This window comes from Hipposideros armiger, unplaced genomic scaffold (assembly GCF_001890085.2).
Source record: "Hipposideros armiger isolate ML-2016 unplaced genomic scaffold, ASM189008v1 scaffold_710, whole genome shotgun sequence".
NCBI classification, from domain to species: Eukaryota; Metazoa; Chordata; class Mammalia; order Chiroptera; family Hipposideridae; genus Hipposideros; species Hipposideros armiger.
Window position 1 is genome coordinate 182,516 of NW_017732060.1, and position 16,193 is coordinate 198,708.

General features: G+C 45.1%; 1 protein-coding gene across 1 annotated transcript in view; it reads left to right on the forward strand.

The window, feature by feature from the left end:
- Positions 1-5,268: 5,268 nt before the first annotated feature.
- GLI3 (GLI family zinc finger 3) overlaps positions 5,269-16,193 on the forward strand; it is a 287,264-nt gene continuing 276,339 nt past the window's right edge. Inside the window, exon 1 of the mRNA XM_019627118.1 lies at positions 5,269-5,483. The gene's annotated coding sequence lies outside the window, so the exon portion shown is untranslated. The remainder of the gene's footprint in view (positions 5,484-16,193) is intronic.

The following is a 16,193-nucleotide window of genomic DNA, read 5'->3' on the forward strand; positions in this document are numbered from 1 at the left end:
TAGCTACATCTCCAAGGTGAATAGCACCATAGCCAACATCTGGGTTACATTTATGATCCCAATGTTCCAGGAAGATGGAAGAATAAGTTATGCGGGTGCTGAGTGAGAGACCCTTGGAAGGGCACCTGTGCGATACACTTAAAAGCATTCTTCCTGGCAACCAGCCAGTCAGCATGGGGAAGCTGAGGCCCATCCCCTGCACCACTGCAGGGAGTCTGTCCTTCCCAGGGCATTTGGTGGCTGGGGATCTGCCTGCATCCCCCAGGACTTTCCCTGTATGCACACTGGCTAGTGGGTGCCGTGTAGGCAGAACCAGGATGCCCAGGAAATGAGAGGGAGCAGCAGGAAACTTAAGTGTGCCTGGAGTTGCCCTCAGGAACTCAGATCACTCAGTGTAGGAATCAGAGGGAATCCAGAAGACAGCACCTTAGGAGAATAGGAAGTCAGAGTAGGGAGACAGGGTGATAGAGTAATGAGTTGGGTGACAGTGGGATTTGGAGCCTTGATTCTTGTTCTATCTCCTTTGCATGCCCCCAGGGACCAAGTTTCCTCTTTCCAGGTACTCACACCGGTGAGATAACACATAGTCATGGCTGCCTGGTTGGGAGGGAGTTCTGCCTTCTCCAGCTTCTCCTACTCAGGGATCAGGTCAGTTGTGGGAGCATGCACGGATGCAAGAAACCTTATTTTTGTTTTGGACTATAGTTCTCAAATGCAGCCCATACAGTATTTCAATTCCCACCATTTTTCAAAGTGGTGAGAATCCTTAGGGAATGACTGTCTTAACTGGCACCTACAAACTTCTGAAAGACATACATGCAGACAGAGATGTTAAGGGTCCTAGTTTCAGTGCTAATCTGTGCTCTCTGCTATAATTCAGAAATGTTTGAAATGTTGAGTGGGTTGGTTATGAAGTCTGCAAGAATCCATATGCATGCCAGTCTGAGGAGGCTCTTGGGAAATACCTCACCGTAAGTGCAAAGAGCATGCAGCAGAAAGGGTTGGTCCAACAGTAAAGTCTCACTTGGGGCTGGTAGGTGATATTTGCGTTTACATCATGAGAGCCTTGAGATCAAAGAGGAGGTACTAATTCTTAAGGAAAGAAGACTCTTAGCCAATCAGCTACCTTCAGATGGAAAATTGGTAAGATACTTATACACGAGTAATAATATATGAAAGAGCTGTGGTCAAGTATGTGACCCAAAGAGTGAGAGGACTCTTCTCCCCCAAAAAGATGTGGGATGCACCGCCTCCCAGTAGGCAGCCCCGTGATGGACAACTGAAGCAAAAGTGATAGTCCTGCATTTACAGGAGGGAAGCAGCACAAAAGGAAGAAAATGGTGGCTATTCATGTTGGGCTTTAAGACGTGTTAATCGTGCACCTACCATGCAACTATCGCTCTTGCCTGGTCAAGGGGAATATTACATCCCCTTGGACAAGTAATTATTCTCAAGTGCAAATAGTAAGGTTGATTATGCAAAATGCAGCTGTCTCTGGCCACCTTCCTTGATTGCCTAAAGAAAGTTTGTCTGAAGTGTGAATGAAAACCTAGCTGAGAGATGGAAACAGAACTCAGCTGGCATTTGTTTGAGCCCCTGGATCCTGCCTTGTCTGCAGCCTGCATACACACTTCTGGACTTCTCAGTCAGCAAAACACTCCTCCTCCCCCCTTTAAGCTAATTTGAGTTGGAATTGTGTCACTTGCAGCTGGGAGTTTATCGGTACACATGAAATATCCCCAATAATTAGTTGGGGCAACTGTGCAGGGAGAGCTGCAGTGGTAAGTGAAGGCAAGAACAGTCATTATGTACAGCACACACAACAGGGCACCAAAGTGCAGAGGAGCATGGGAAATTTATTCTCAGCTTCATTCTTTGTCTTCTCAATTGCAGATCCTTCACCCAACATTGTCTTTCAGTGTTGTCATGGGTTCGATTTTGTCTCCCCTTTTCCCCACAAAAAGACACGCTGAAGCTCTAACTCCTGATTTAGAAACAGGATTGTTGCTGACATACTTACTTAAGATGAGGTCATACTGGAGTAGGGTAGGCTTCTAGGCCAAGCGACTGGTGCCCTTAAGAAGAGGAGAGACAAGCAAAGGGAGAATGCTCTGTGACGATAGTGGCATAGGTTGGAAGAAAGTGGCTACAAGACAAGAAACACCAAGGATTGACAGACACCACCAGAAGTTAGGAAGAGGCAGGAAGGCTCTTCCCCTAGAGCAGCGGTTCTCAACCTGTGGGTCGCGACCCCTTTGGGGGTCGAACGACCCTTTCACAGGGGTCGCGACCTAAGACCATCAGAAAACAAAAAGATATTTACATTATGATTCATAACAGTAGCAAAATTACAGTTATAGAGTAGCAACGAAAATTATTTTATGGTTGGGGGTCACCACAACATGAGGAACTGTATTAAGGGGTCGCGACCCCTTAGGAAGGACCCCTTAGGATGCATTAGGAAGGTTCAGAACCGCTGCCTAGAGGTTTCAGAAGGAGCGTGGCCCTGCTGAGACTTTGATTTTGGACTCCTAGCCTCCAGAACTGTGAGACAATAGATTTCTGTTGTTTTAAGCCACCCAGTTTGTGGCAGCCCTAGGAAACTAATACAAATATCTTCATGTCTCCTACTTCATTCAATTTGCTGCCAAAAAAAAAAAAAGTCTGTCTTATAAGCTTAATCATTTTGAGGACTCATTATATTAAAATTTCCTAGGTGATTTGCATTTGAAAAGAGAACTGATGAGAGATAGCAATAAATGACTCTATAATGGTGGAATTTTAGACATGGAGTAAGGGCAATCTCAGCGCCTTGTAGGTCTGTAAGTGCCTGTTTATCATTCCAAGAGAGGTTCCAATATTGAGTTTCAGGGTACCTTTAGGATTTTTAGAGATGTCTCAGGAGACCCCACCCCAACTGCAACCAGAGTAGCTTTCCTTTATGTTTTGGGATTCTGCGTTAAGATTTCATTTGGAAAGAGTTCTTGTGTCAGAATAGGTTGAAAGTCATTGCATTGTCACTATTTAAGTCACACGAAGGCAAACCATATTTTTTCCCTCTGCCGTTTCTGCAAAATGTGCCCACTTACATATATGTTTACCACCAAAACAGAGCTGTTAAGTTTCCGCCAAGAATATAAGGTGAGGAAATAGGGACACACAGTAGACACCACCATTATTCCTTTTTAAAAAATATTTTTATTGGGGAATTGGGGGAGGGAAACAGACAAGTTGCTGTCCTTTTGTTCTTCAGTCTAGTTGTGGAGGACGTCACTTCACTGGCCCATGTTGGTATTATCATTGCGCTCTTCCCGGGTGAGGCAGTCGCTTGCCGGCCATTGGACAGCCGCTCACCAAAGCGCACGCCAGCTGCCGGCCAGCCCCACTGCAGCCTTCGCTGTCGCCTGGGACTCAAGACAGGCCAGCTCCAGGTCGAGCTGTTGTTCACCATCTTGGCTGTAGAGGGCACAGCATCACTGGCCCTCATGTGGGATCCAAACCAGGGCCCTGCTACTCAGAGCTCGCGCTCCCAACCCAACTCTTACCCAACGCGCCACTCAGCTGGCCTATTCCTCTTTTGTTTTTAGCTATTCTGATGGGCATACGGGGAAAGATTAGCTGTTATTTGTTTACTCTTGTCTTTTTAAAACTGAGAATCAAGATCTTCGTGATCCAAAATCTGCTAGAAGACTGTTTTAACAAAAGTCAAAATATCGAGTTTGAGTTGTTGATTTATTGGCTGTCTTTTTATTTATTTTTTACCTTTGGGTGAACAGAGGAGGCTATCAGGATGTATTATTTGCATTCATGTGATGAAGGCAGAAGCAGTACTTGAATACAAACAAAATTATGACTGATTTGGAGGAGTTTATGTGGGAAAGAGTTGCTTACAATTCTCTGCAACTGCAAAAGTATAATAATAATTCTTACACATTTGTGTCCTTTATACTTTCACATGCATTATCTTATTGGAAACCCATATAAATCCCAGGAGGCATGCGGCCTGGTTTTCCTATCACCGCCCCACAGGTAGGCTCTGAGCCTGGAGGCTCACAGTATCCTTCCGTGCCTGGGACCAGTTAGTGAGGGAAGCTGGGGCCGCCACCCTTGTGTCCTGAGACACTTGCTCTGTGCAGTAAGTGGTGGGTTTTCTCTCTTTCTCTTTCTCTCCCTCCCTTCCTTCCTTTTGAGAGGGGTGAGGCAGAGAGACATCTTAAAATTAATAAGTGCCTAAAAAAGACCTTCAGGCCTACTTTATCTCCACAGCTTCTATCACAAAGCTAAGTCAGAGTCAGCTTTTGTGGAGTCTTTAGATAAGCAACAAGTCCCAGGAAACAAATAGTGAATACCATCATCAATTCTGTCTGAAAATTCTCCAGTTAAGCATTTGAATCTCAAAATGCTCTTCAAATCATAATAGCTAATCAGTCATCCACCCACTCTTTACGTTCAGTCAATACACTCAGCAGTCAACACAAATGCACCCTGAGCTCCCAGGCACTGCTGGCTGCCGGGCAGGTGGGTAGGCGCTCAGTTTACTCCAGGAGAATGGATTTTGGAATGTCACAGGTTGTTTTTTTCTTTCATTCTTTTCCTTCCTTTGTTCCTCCTCATTTTTTAAGTTCCAGGTCCAGGTTGGGTACATTGAAAGGGAACAGATGTAGGTTGGCTGGTTGAAGAAGGAGGGAAAATCATTTCTACTAGTATGGGCCGCTGAAAATAAATCAGGGACAGAGACACTTTGTAGCTCAGGGAAAAGCACCACGTAGGAGTCCAGGCTCCAAGCCCGGGGTCTTTGTTTTTGTGTGCTTTTATAAAGTGGCCCATGGGGACAGCAGGCTGTGTAGTGGGAGTTCCCACTTCCCAGAATTGGCCCCAAGGGCAGATGAGACCGGCGGAGAGGAAAACCCTGAGCTTCCAAAAGCATCCTCTGGTGAGAGAGGGAGTTTCAGGGTTGGGTAATGGTACAAGTAAAGGGGGAGCCAATGAGGGGTGTGCTCAGAGAGGCCTTAAAAGAAAAAAGGGACCCAAACTGTGAGCGAGAGAAAAGGGAGCGGAGAGGCGGGACGGGAGGCGATGCGAGCGGGCAGGACGCAGCCCCCTCGCGCAGGGCGTTGGGGTGGGGGCCAGCGGGGGCGTCCCAGCGGGGCTGCGAGCGCAGGCGGGGAGGGCTGCTGTGACATCACGCCCGGGCCCCCTTCCCCTCGCCGGGTGGGTGGGGCCTCGGCGCGCGGAGCGGGCGCGGGGTCAAGGAGGGGGAAGAGGAGGAGCAGGCATGAATGTGTCTGCGTGAGGACCGGAGAGAGGAGGAGGAGGCGGCGGGGGGAGGGAGCACGCGCGTGGCTCCCGGCGTCCCGGCTCCCCCCAGTCCCCTACCTCGGCCCGCGCCGCGCCGCCTCCTCGGCAGCACCGCCCGCTTCGCAGCTGGGACCCGCTCCGGGCACGGGGACCCGGCGCGGCCTGGAAGGAACCAGAAAGCAAAAGTAAGGCAAGCTGCACTCCAAGTTTTCCCAACTTCGCCCCCTGCGGCGGCAGGCGTCCAGCAGCTCGGAGCGTCCCCACGGCGCTAGAGAGTGGCAGAAAGAAAGGGGACAGGGCGAGGGCGGGGGCGGGGGCGGAGGAAGAGGGAGCGCGCGGGTGAGGGGAGAGTCCGGCAACATCTGTTAAAACTTGGGGGAGGAGGAGCGCGGGCAGAAGGAGGAGGAAGAGGAGAGGAGGGAGAGGGAGCGCGAGGGAGGGACAGTAGAACCGAGGGACAACTTTTCCACCGTGTGAGTAGCGCGGGCTGCACTGGGCTGGGGTGGGGGGATCTTCCACCCGCGCGGGTCTCCAGGCCGGGATGGGACCTTCTTCCAGAAAGTCGATTGGATGCCAGGAGGGGCATACGGTGGGGGCTTTCTTTCTTTCTCTTTCCCCTCCTTCTCGCGGGTGAACCAAATCAGAACTGTCACTCAGGGCCTGTGAGTCAGAAGGGATCGGATTACAAGATCCCTGAAACCGATGCCGGAGCTGCATGAGCGGGCGGGAGCGGGCAGGGGCTGCGCCACCGGCGCGTTCGCACACTCGCCGTCGCGCATACTCGCCGCCCCGACTCGCCCTCCCCGCGCGCCCGGCGGCCGCCTGCGCCGCACCATGCCCACGGCCGGCGCTCCTCGCGCCCAGCCCCTCCGCTTGCAGTAGTCGGAGCCGCCTGCGCCTCGCGGACCCGGGAGCCACCCGCCCGCGTCCCAGATGTGGGTCTATGGAAAGTTTGGGGACTTGACAGCCGCCGCTGCCGCAGGTACGTCCCACCCGAAGTTCTTTGTTTCGCGGGCCGCGCAACGGGCAGCCTGCTCCTGCCGCTGTGCGGGCGCCGCCAGGTCGAGAGGGGTTCCCCAGTGGGGGGAACCGGAGGATGTGAAAATGGCTGTCAAAGGCGCCCAGATTTAGCGAGCAACCCGTAAGGCGTCAGAGCAAGGCTTTCATTCGCTCACTTCTTGAAGCTCCCTTTCCAAGTGTCTGACCCCTCGGCCGTCCGGAGACGGACTGGAGAATTGCACATCCTGGATGGGGACGAAGTTTGCAGCAGCGACGACGGCGCCTCTCGCACCCATTCCCCACCCAAAGGGTGAAGAGGAGCTAAGTTAGATTAGATCCCTAAAGCTCGGGCGTCTGCCTGCCTGCGCACTCTTGCGTCCCCCTCCGGTGCCCAGCGCGGCGGGCGGCGGGCGGCGGGCGGGTCCGCGCGGGGTTCGCGGCTGCGGGGTTTCCTCCAGCCTGAGTTTCCCTTCGGAGGGCGGGGAAGCGGTGTGCGCCCAGGGAGAGGCGCGCCTCCGCCGTAATAGAGGAAAAGTGAAAGTTGTACCATCTGTATATGATTTGGGATTCTTTCATTTCTTTTCCTTTCTAGGGACAGCGCGCGCGCGCGCACACACACACACACACACACACACACACACACACACACACACACACAAGAAATAACAGAAAACAAAAGAAATAAAAGCGTTAGAAGCTGCAGGGAGTGAGTGCGGGTGTGTGGGTAATGTGGCCCCTGCAATCGTTTAAGAGGCCGAATTTTCACAGAGCAGAATTGTGTGTGAATGACTCTGCGGGGGACAGTTACTTTGAGTTGCAAAGGGAAAATGGAAGGGAGGAGGTGAGAGGGAGTAAATATTTACCCCAAACTTGGAGACTTTGTGAAACGACTTTCAAGCAGATTGCTAGAGGCCAAAGCACCGCTGCACACTCGGGCCTTTTATCCTTCCTTGAACTTTGTGCTCCTGTCCCTGATTGCACCTCCTTCAGGAGATGCCACCCCTAGAGAGGCTGGACCCAGGCTTCCCTTGCTGACCCCGTGTAGAAAGAGGCTTTAGGAGGCAGCCACCTCGCACTCTTCCTGCCTCCAACTTCTCTCCCTGACGTGCGGTGCCGAAGGGATTCTGGCCTTGGGTGCAGTGCTCGTGGCCCACTGCCAGTTTATATGTACATGTATTTATGTAAAACATTTTCTCCCAGCTCCTTGCCAGCTGTTCCACATTTTCCAGCTGCCATTTCAGTTTGAAATGATGGACTGTCCATATATCCAAGTAAAAGAGTTTTTTAGTCAGAGGTGTGGGGACACAAAAAATAATTTTTCCTCCCATCTTCTAAGTTCTACCTGGGCTAATAAATTAACATGAGACAGATCAACAGGGGAGAGTGTCCACAATTTATCACGGATGTTCATGCGGGGGTGCCATCAGAATATGAGATCTGGAGACGCATTGGGCTTTGAGGTTTCCATGCCATCCTGGACAAAGGAGAGGGAAGCAGGGGTCTGGGATTTCAAAGAGAAGGCGGGCAGTTTACAGGTAGACAAGAAAGAGCAAACATGTGGTAAACAAATTCTTGGTGGGTCACCCAGAAACAGTGGGACACAGAGGGGTGTCCAACAAACAGGCTTGGCTGGATTTCTCCCTCTCTGCCACTTTTAGTTTATAATATGATGCTAAGGTGATGCTCCTATCCTTTAAGCAGGTATTTCTGTCTGAATTCCTTTAGGCAGGCAAGGGGAGGGTTCATTTTGAGTCTTTTGTTTATTAAGAAATTACCAGCTTAAAAGTCAGTATCCCTAAAAGCATATTTTGGGGTGGCAAAACTTTGTCCCCCTCAAAGGTATGGAGGGCCGGCTGCTGTGCAGTCATGGGCAGTGCCATTAGCCTGACTGGTATTATTAGTTCTAAAAAAACGCCTCTGCTCTCCTTTTCCTTTCCTCTTCCTCCTCCTCAATTTGTCTTTCCAGAGCATTTTTCTGGAAATTCACAATAATTAGGCTTCCCCCCACCACATGTAATTTTGTACAGAAATTGGTGGAGGCCATTTAAAAAAAATTTTTTTTATAGGTCTCTGAAATATGTGTATGCTGCTAGAAATAAATTAACTTTTAAAAAGAGTTGCAGCTTGAGTAGGTTGGGCATGGTTGGCGGGGAGGGGGCCTCTGCTTTGGCCAACTGAAATGATTTCATTTCAGTCTTTTTAAGGCAGGAACTATTCATTCTTCCCATTTTACGCTTTTTGTCTTAGCGCATTATAGACTGAAATCTTCAAGAATTAGCCTAAAGTATTAATTTTGAGTATTTACGTAATTGCTCTGTAATTTGAATAGGTGCCTTATTGATTGATTCTGGTAATTTTTTCATTTAGGTTTTAAATTAAAAATTAATAATAGCCTGACAGTTTCTTAATTACATGTGTCAAGATTATTTTGAAGGAGGAAAATGCTATGTTTTAAAGTAGTGAAATAACCTCAAAATCTTCTCATTTTTCGAAAACATAACAGTATTTCAGTTGAATATATTAAGGCAATGGTGATTGGTCTTAACAATGTAAACTGTGTGAAGTATCTAAAGAATTTGTTTATGTTAGGGAATACTGGTCTTAACCTGGTACACAAACACTTCTGCCAGTTATAGTCAGACCTAAAACAAACATGAAATAACATTTAAATTGTAACAGCCAGCATACTTATAGAGAGAAGAGAATTTATTTTATGCTAAAAGCTATTTAATTAGAAACTCCCTGCCTAAGGGAAGATCCTTTCAAAGTATGTAATTGTTAAAGTAAGCCTAGGGAAGCTTTGGTTTAGGATGCCTGAATGAGTCCAACAAGGGAGGTGTCTTGTGAAGCACTTTAAAAGGTATAGATTATGTTATAATTAATAGGTTAGTAGGTCCAACTCGATGTCTACCTTTAACGCGTATGTATTTCTTGATTGAACCCTGCTATCAACACGTTTTATTGTATGTCTGATTTGCAAAAAAAAACTACACACAGAAATGAGAAAATGAGTACTGATGAAAAATGGCTCTGTTGAGTTATTTCATTACTTATTTAATGAGTCATTAATTTATCAATTTGATGCCCAAGCCTAAAGTTGAACTTTTCTTTGTTTCTAGGCCAGTTTTCTTAATTACCTGCATGCTGTAAGGGTTTCAGACTTCTGTGCATAGCTGGCTAGAGGTCCTTCCTTCTTTGTAAGGTATCCAGCTCACTGAGATTCCCCTCCCCCCCTTTTTTGAGGCTAGGGCTTGGGAGTTTATGAAAGGAAACAATTTAATGATCATTGTTCCATGTATTCACTTATATGGACAGTAATGTACTAGGAAAAAGCAGTCTTGAAGGAAAAGTGAATCAGTGAGTCATGAAATCCTCAAGAAAACCTTAGTAATGGAATGTTAATGCTTTTAGACTATAGTAGATTATCTTAAAAGTCAGACTTTTCTTCTTTATACGATTGTTGTAAATCCCCAGCTAAAGAATTCTTTGAAGGAGGTTTTAGTTTTGCTGGCATTCATATCCTATAGTCAGTCTGATTTGTTTTGGAAGATTCAAGAAATTTTCTGCCAACTTATATCATGAGAGGCAATTAAAATGCTGAAGTGACTAGAGAGAGAATGTGTGTGTATTTAATTTGTTAAGCAAAAGACCCCACTCTAATAGTGACTTCAGGTTGTCTTTTCATTAAAGTGTATGAGAAAATGCTGCCCTTCGCTTCATGTTGTCATTTTTCTAGATGAAAATTGATTTGTTCTAGTTTCAAAGCAAATGAAGGGAGACAGAATAAACAACAACAGGGCAGGGGTAGCGCTGCAAACTTTTTCAAGTACTTTCACTGTATTTTTCATCTTTACTTTTATTTGATGGGCCTATGAAATAGAGCTGTAGACCAGTGAAGACTTTAAATGAAATTTCACACTTTGATGATTTTTTTAAACTTTGATATATTGACAGCAAAAGGAGCTGCAAAGCTTTTATATAACTTGAGCAGTAACGCCAAGCAGCAGTCAAAACGTCTCTATGCATTTGTGTTTAACTGCAGAAGAAAAACATGTCCATGGGCAGCAAAGGTTCTTATCAGCCCCCTAATCCCAGATCCCAGCAAACCTTGAGGGCATGCCTCAGATCTTGCTGAAATCACTGTAGACTCTCACAGTTTGCAGATTAAATATGCTATGTGTTCCTGGCTCCAACAACAGTTTTATGAGCTCACTAAACTTCCTGTTTTAAGATCCTTTTCTTAAGTTTTTAGGAGCTGCTAAAGGCAATGGTGTCTGAAGTGAGTGGTATTTGTTAATTAGAGACACTTGAGATATTTCATTCTCTCTTTAAAAATTGCCAAAATTATTATTTTTAAATCGAAGGGCTAGTTACATGGGGATGAGGGAGGGGAGCTGTTTGAGAGAAATTAGATGTTAAATGTGTTTGTAAATGCATTTCATTGCAGACTTTACATGGTTTGTCAATTGTTTTAAGGCACTTTTCCTAGCCCCTTAAAATTAGAGTTTTTCCACTTGTAATTCTAAATGTACCATATTTTACTGCCACATTTCTTAGCTACTCATGACCACTTTTAGTTTGTTTGTTTTTATTAATGTGAAAGTGTTTTTTGTTCTGTGTGTGTATGTTTCAACCAGACAAAATGTCCCAGAAAATCTCAGGCTCTCTAAAGAAAGTGGATGAACAAGCCATTACACAGTTTATAAGGTGGCATTGGAACATTTCAGCCCCCTCCTGAAAGGCGGTATTGTATGGCGCTTCCACATCTGCATCTGTCATATCTACACTTGTGTCCTCATATATGGTGCTTTTGCATTTTGCATAAGAGTCATAATTAAAAAAGAAAATACTTACATCATCGCCAAACAGCATGTCATATAATTCCCAAGAGAACTGGAGCCAATTTTGTGCTTAAAGGTTATTCAATGAATGAAATTGTGAAAGCCCATTTGTCAAAGTACTGCATGGTTTCTGCTAGTTTTCAAGCCCCAAATTCATTGTCTGCCCAGCCCAGCCATTAGTCATCAGTGTATTAGGGCTGCCTTCAGGCCCTGCAGCCCAGCACTTCTTCACACCATTACAGCTTTGAAAGTGTACTCTGTCGACTCACAGAATTACTGCTCTGATTTCCGCTTGGCTGGGTCTGAGGTAAGTCCCCTCCCTACCTTCTAGCTGACTGTAATCCTTGCTTTCTTTTAAAGCTCTTTTCTAGAGATTTAGGGGAAAACTTTCTTAAGGGCCCTGTTGGCATCACACTGTGGTTTTGTTGTGGCATGCACCGTACCTACAAATCCTACCTGCAGTAAACTGGATTCATTGCTGGCCCCAAACAGCTGCTAGTGGTTCTTTACTTTTTTTTGAAGGGGAGGGTGTCTCTGTGTGTGTGTGTGTGGGGGGGAGGGATACGTTTTAAACATAAGCCTTTTATTGTATATTTGAGCAATGTTTATACCACTAAATTAAATAATGGGAGTTACGTGTAATTTCATTTAAATCTCTGTTGGAATACCTCCACAATGCAGTGTGACATTTTATTTGGTTATTTTCAGGTGGAAATTTTTAGCTTTACCTACTTTGACTTTTTTTTAAGATTGCATAAAAGACCTAACAATATTCCAGAGTGCTTTACACGATAAACTATTGATTTTTACAGAAAGAGATGGAAACGCAGTTTAGATGAACGATAACTCTCAAATTGTAGTAATGAAGGAATGAGGCAGTTAACCCTATTATTGATTTCATTTTTTGATATTTTTAAAAAGAATAATTCAGTCTCAGGAAAGTTATCTGTGTGTAGAGAAACCTCAGCCAGCAGCTTAAGAATGAAGCCTTAATGAACTAAGATGTATGGAAGTCTGAATGGAGTGGATAGAAGAGTGGACATCTGCTGTTTTGAGCTGTGGCTGTTCACACGGAATTGCACACCAGAGCAGTTCATTGGCAGGGTGTGCAGTTGGGTATCGTTTGCACTGGCAGTTTTGTACAGGATGCGTAGAGGGCTGAAAAATAAGATAGTTGAAGAATTCTGTGAATAAGCAGAGTTTATAGGCTAAGTGGACTGGAAGTAATTTTTTACCGAATAAACCTTAGTTAAAAATCCTTAAATTTTGAAAAATTTGCTTTTTAAATTGCAACTGAGATTCAAGGATCACAATGTTAAAAATTCAGAGGATCAAGTATGATAAGCAGTACTTCACAAAATAATACGTGAAATACCTTTGGCATATCTTTCACTGATTTTAACACCCAGCAGGCATTGGTCTAATATTTGTGATGGTTTAAAAGTAAATGACTATTCATAGAACATTCACTGTACCTCCTTAAGCTTGATTGTAAAGACATACTTGATTCTAGGAACCAAAAGTTATGTAAGTTCTATAAGAATAATTTTTAAATTTAGGTTTGTTTTTTCTTCTGAAAATGTGTGAAAACTTAATTCCTGTAAACCTCAGTGAAAGGAGACAGGGACACCTTTGATCATGATGCTTCTGTGATTTTTGTGGGTTTAAGGGAAATACAGTTTACATGCGCTTAGCTGATCTGTAGATTGATAACTGACTTATAGATCTCATTTCTGTCTGAAGATTGTCTCCAGCAAACCCGCAGAAAGTGGGGATGCCAGCTTGCTCCACATTTTTGCTCATTCGTTAAGGGCACCTGCCATGCAGGGGGCTTCCTGCAGCATACACTGGACTGGTGTTTTACATTTTAGCAAAACTGAGAAATGGTGATGGCTGTTAAATAGAGACCTTGTACTCCTCTCAAATGTTTCTCTTAAAGTATAACTGGCACCAGAGAACGTCAGAGTAGCTGATTATCTTTTTTAAATACACATAGCAGAAAAGTAAAACTGGCACACGAAATGTCATTTGTGATTTTAACTAAATAGCAATGATTACTTTATGTCAGATAAGCTTTACAGTGGTTGAAGTTCAATGTATGGGCTTCTTAATAGTTTTGATGTAGTTAATTTACTAAAACCAAATTCACTTAATCTTTGGCCAGGCATTTATTTCCCCTCAGAGTAATTCCATTTGAGGATGTCTGTTATGAATACTGCTTATCTGAGATTAGGAGCTTCAGAAATGTAGGAAAGATTGAAAACAATAGGCTCCCAAAGACCACTTATGGCAACTTGAACAGATAGCCGCTTTCTTTATTTGCAAGTAAGGCTTTAGGCTTTTCTGATTATGGGGGAAAAATCATATGTAAAGGTAAAATAATAATTATACATTTAAAAATACTATAGTTAAAAATTCATGAAGATTTCATTAAGAACTTATGAAGTTGAGCTTCTTTTCTCACAGAAAAGGAAGGCAGTGTGGATAGGGAAGGGAGAGGAAGTCTTAGGGATCTTGGGAACTGTAGGTGTGTCACAGACGTTATTTATATCTAATTGATTTTAAGTTCAGAAAGATATTTTGAGCACAAGGAAACATCAACCACACGACAAACCTCTAAGAGGTTTACTATAGTGCATGGTTATAGGAATATCCACTAAATGCGTTAAATTCCCTTAATTTTGCTCATTGAAACTCAGACTACTTCTCACTCCCAGAATTGATCAAAAGTTAAAATTACCATGAGTTTTGAGCTTTTGATTTTTAAAAAATTTCTCTTCCTAAAGGATTCATTTTCTTTAGGAAGTGAGTTTTAATGCTATAGAAAGGTATAACTAATAGGAATTTTACCTAAATGCTTGCTCCAAGAGTAGCATCTTGAAGTAGCAGCTAATACGCTAGTAATAAAGTATGAGAAATGTCACTCTTTAGTGATACAGGGGAGGCTCCTTGGAAACCCTTACACAGCCTGGTACCTTTTGGATTTTTAAAACATTAACACATTAGGGAGATCATTCAGCATATAAACATACAGGCAAGCGTAAGTAAATGTAATTTCTTTGGAGGAAAGCCTTATTCCACTTGAGCAATGGTTCCGTAAGCTTCACAGAGTGATTTCTCACTTAAGGCCTAGTCACTACTGTTAAAAGCTCTGGGCTGCCTGCTGGAATGGCCTCATTGGCAGGAGCTGTTTTAACCTATCAGAAACTGATCAAGTTACCACTAATCAGGCTTTTAACTTAGTTGTTTTAAATCTTTAAATACATTAAGAAAAATCAAAGAATTATTGCCCAAGTTCAGGCAACTTAAAAATAAACCAACTGGATTAGGGAAATAAATTAAGTAGTCTGCTGTTCACAAAGGATGCATTATCGGTTTCATTTCATCTTAGCGAGTCTTTTTATTCAAGTTAAACATTTTAAATGTTGGCTTAAGTACTGGCTCTTTCTCTTACAAATTTTAAGAAGGATCCTGCTTACCTGTGGATCCCAGGTTTCACTACAGACAGACCTACAAGAGGAAAGGCTGATTTGCACGTTTCCAGAATTGTGATTTTTTTTATGCTCTCTATTTACTACATAAAGCCTCATTGAGGGTTAAGGTTGAACTTTGGAACTCCACTGAGGGCCTCCCTTCGTGAAAGACAGTGAGATAGATGTGTGTCTGTGCCTCACCCACTCACAGCACCTGAATCTATTTAGGGCAGCTTATGAAGAAACAGTATTTGGGGGCCAGGTTAAGGGACAATGAGTTACAAGTTTTGTGAGCGAAACACCCGTTGGTTTCCTGAAGACTTCAGGTGTACCTAATGTTTCATTGTAGTGCGTTACACAGGGGTGTTTCATTGCAAAGGACCTGGAAAGTTGTACCTCTGGATTCAGCTGATAAAACGGCTGTGCGAATGAAAGCTGGGCTGCCACCGACAACTGTCTGCTGGAAATGCTGCCGGGCCCTAATTAGAATATCCCCGTGGAGCAGGTAACCAGCGTGATGAAAGTGATAAGGGGCGCTGCTTTCACCGGAGGCCTCACGGGGTTCCGATTGTGTTGCCCGGTTTTGCACTCAGGAAGACGCTGCGGGAATGCGGATGGGCAGCGGGGTTGGAAGCGCCCCTGCGGCCCCAATACCCGTCGATTCAGCTACCGGACCCGTGCTCGCTCCGGCGCGGGGCGCGGGCGGGAGTTGCAGCCCGGGCCTGCCCGCGGCTGGGAAAGGAGCGGGGACGCGGCGGCGCGGCGCTAGCAGACGGCATGGCCTGGACAGACGCCCAGCTCGACCACGACGCTGAGACCCGAAGGGCAGGCCACCGGGCCGGGGTGGTGTTCTGGGTGTGAAGACGCGGACCCGGGAACCTGAGGGCCGGCACGTGCAGGGCCCCGCGCTCAGACTAAACTACCCAGCCCCACAGCCTAGGAGAAACTGGGATTACAGTGAACTTGTCTTTGCAAAGATAAAAGTTTTTGTTTGGGTTTTTTCATTGCATCTCTGGGGGCGACTCTAAAGAGAGGGCCACGTGAGGCTTCTTGTGTGAAAGTGCCGTTTCCAACATAAGTCCCCACAAGAATTCTCCAACTTGGTAAATGTTGCTCCTTTGGTTCTGATGACTTTCAAGTGGGGGCGGGTACTATAGCATCACCTGGTCAGTGTCTCCAGGAAGCTATCAATGCCTTCTTTTGCATAAGGTTGGAGCAAGGTCACATTTATAGTTGAGACAGGAAGGACCCACCTCCAGGCAGGTTGCTAATAGGAGAGGGATTAGGTTTAAAATAGGGTCTGGAATTCATTGTGCCATGGGTTTAGGCCCCAGGGAAATTACAAAAGGTTCAGGGACAGTTGAGTGGGGAAAGGCCATGACTGCTTTCAGGAAGGAATAATCTTTATCCCTCCATTTACCTGTGAGACCAGGCTTCAGCAGGCATGCACTATTAGTGCAGTTTCTCCCCCCACCCCCCGTATATTCAAGCTGCTGGGACTCAAGCATCAACTATAGTTTTTTAATTTTTTATTTTTTTCCCCAAAAGCATAAAAAGTTAAGGGGCATGCCAGCAAATCTTA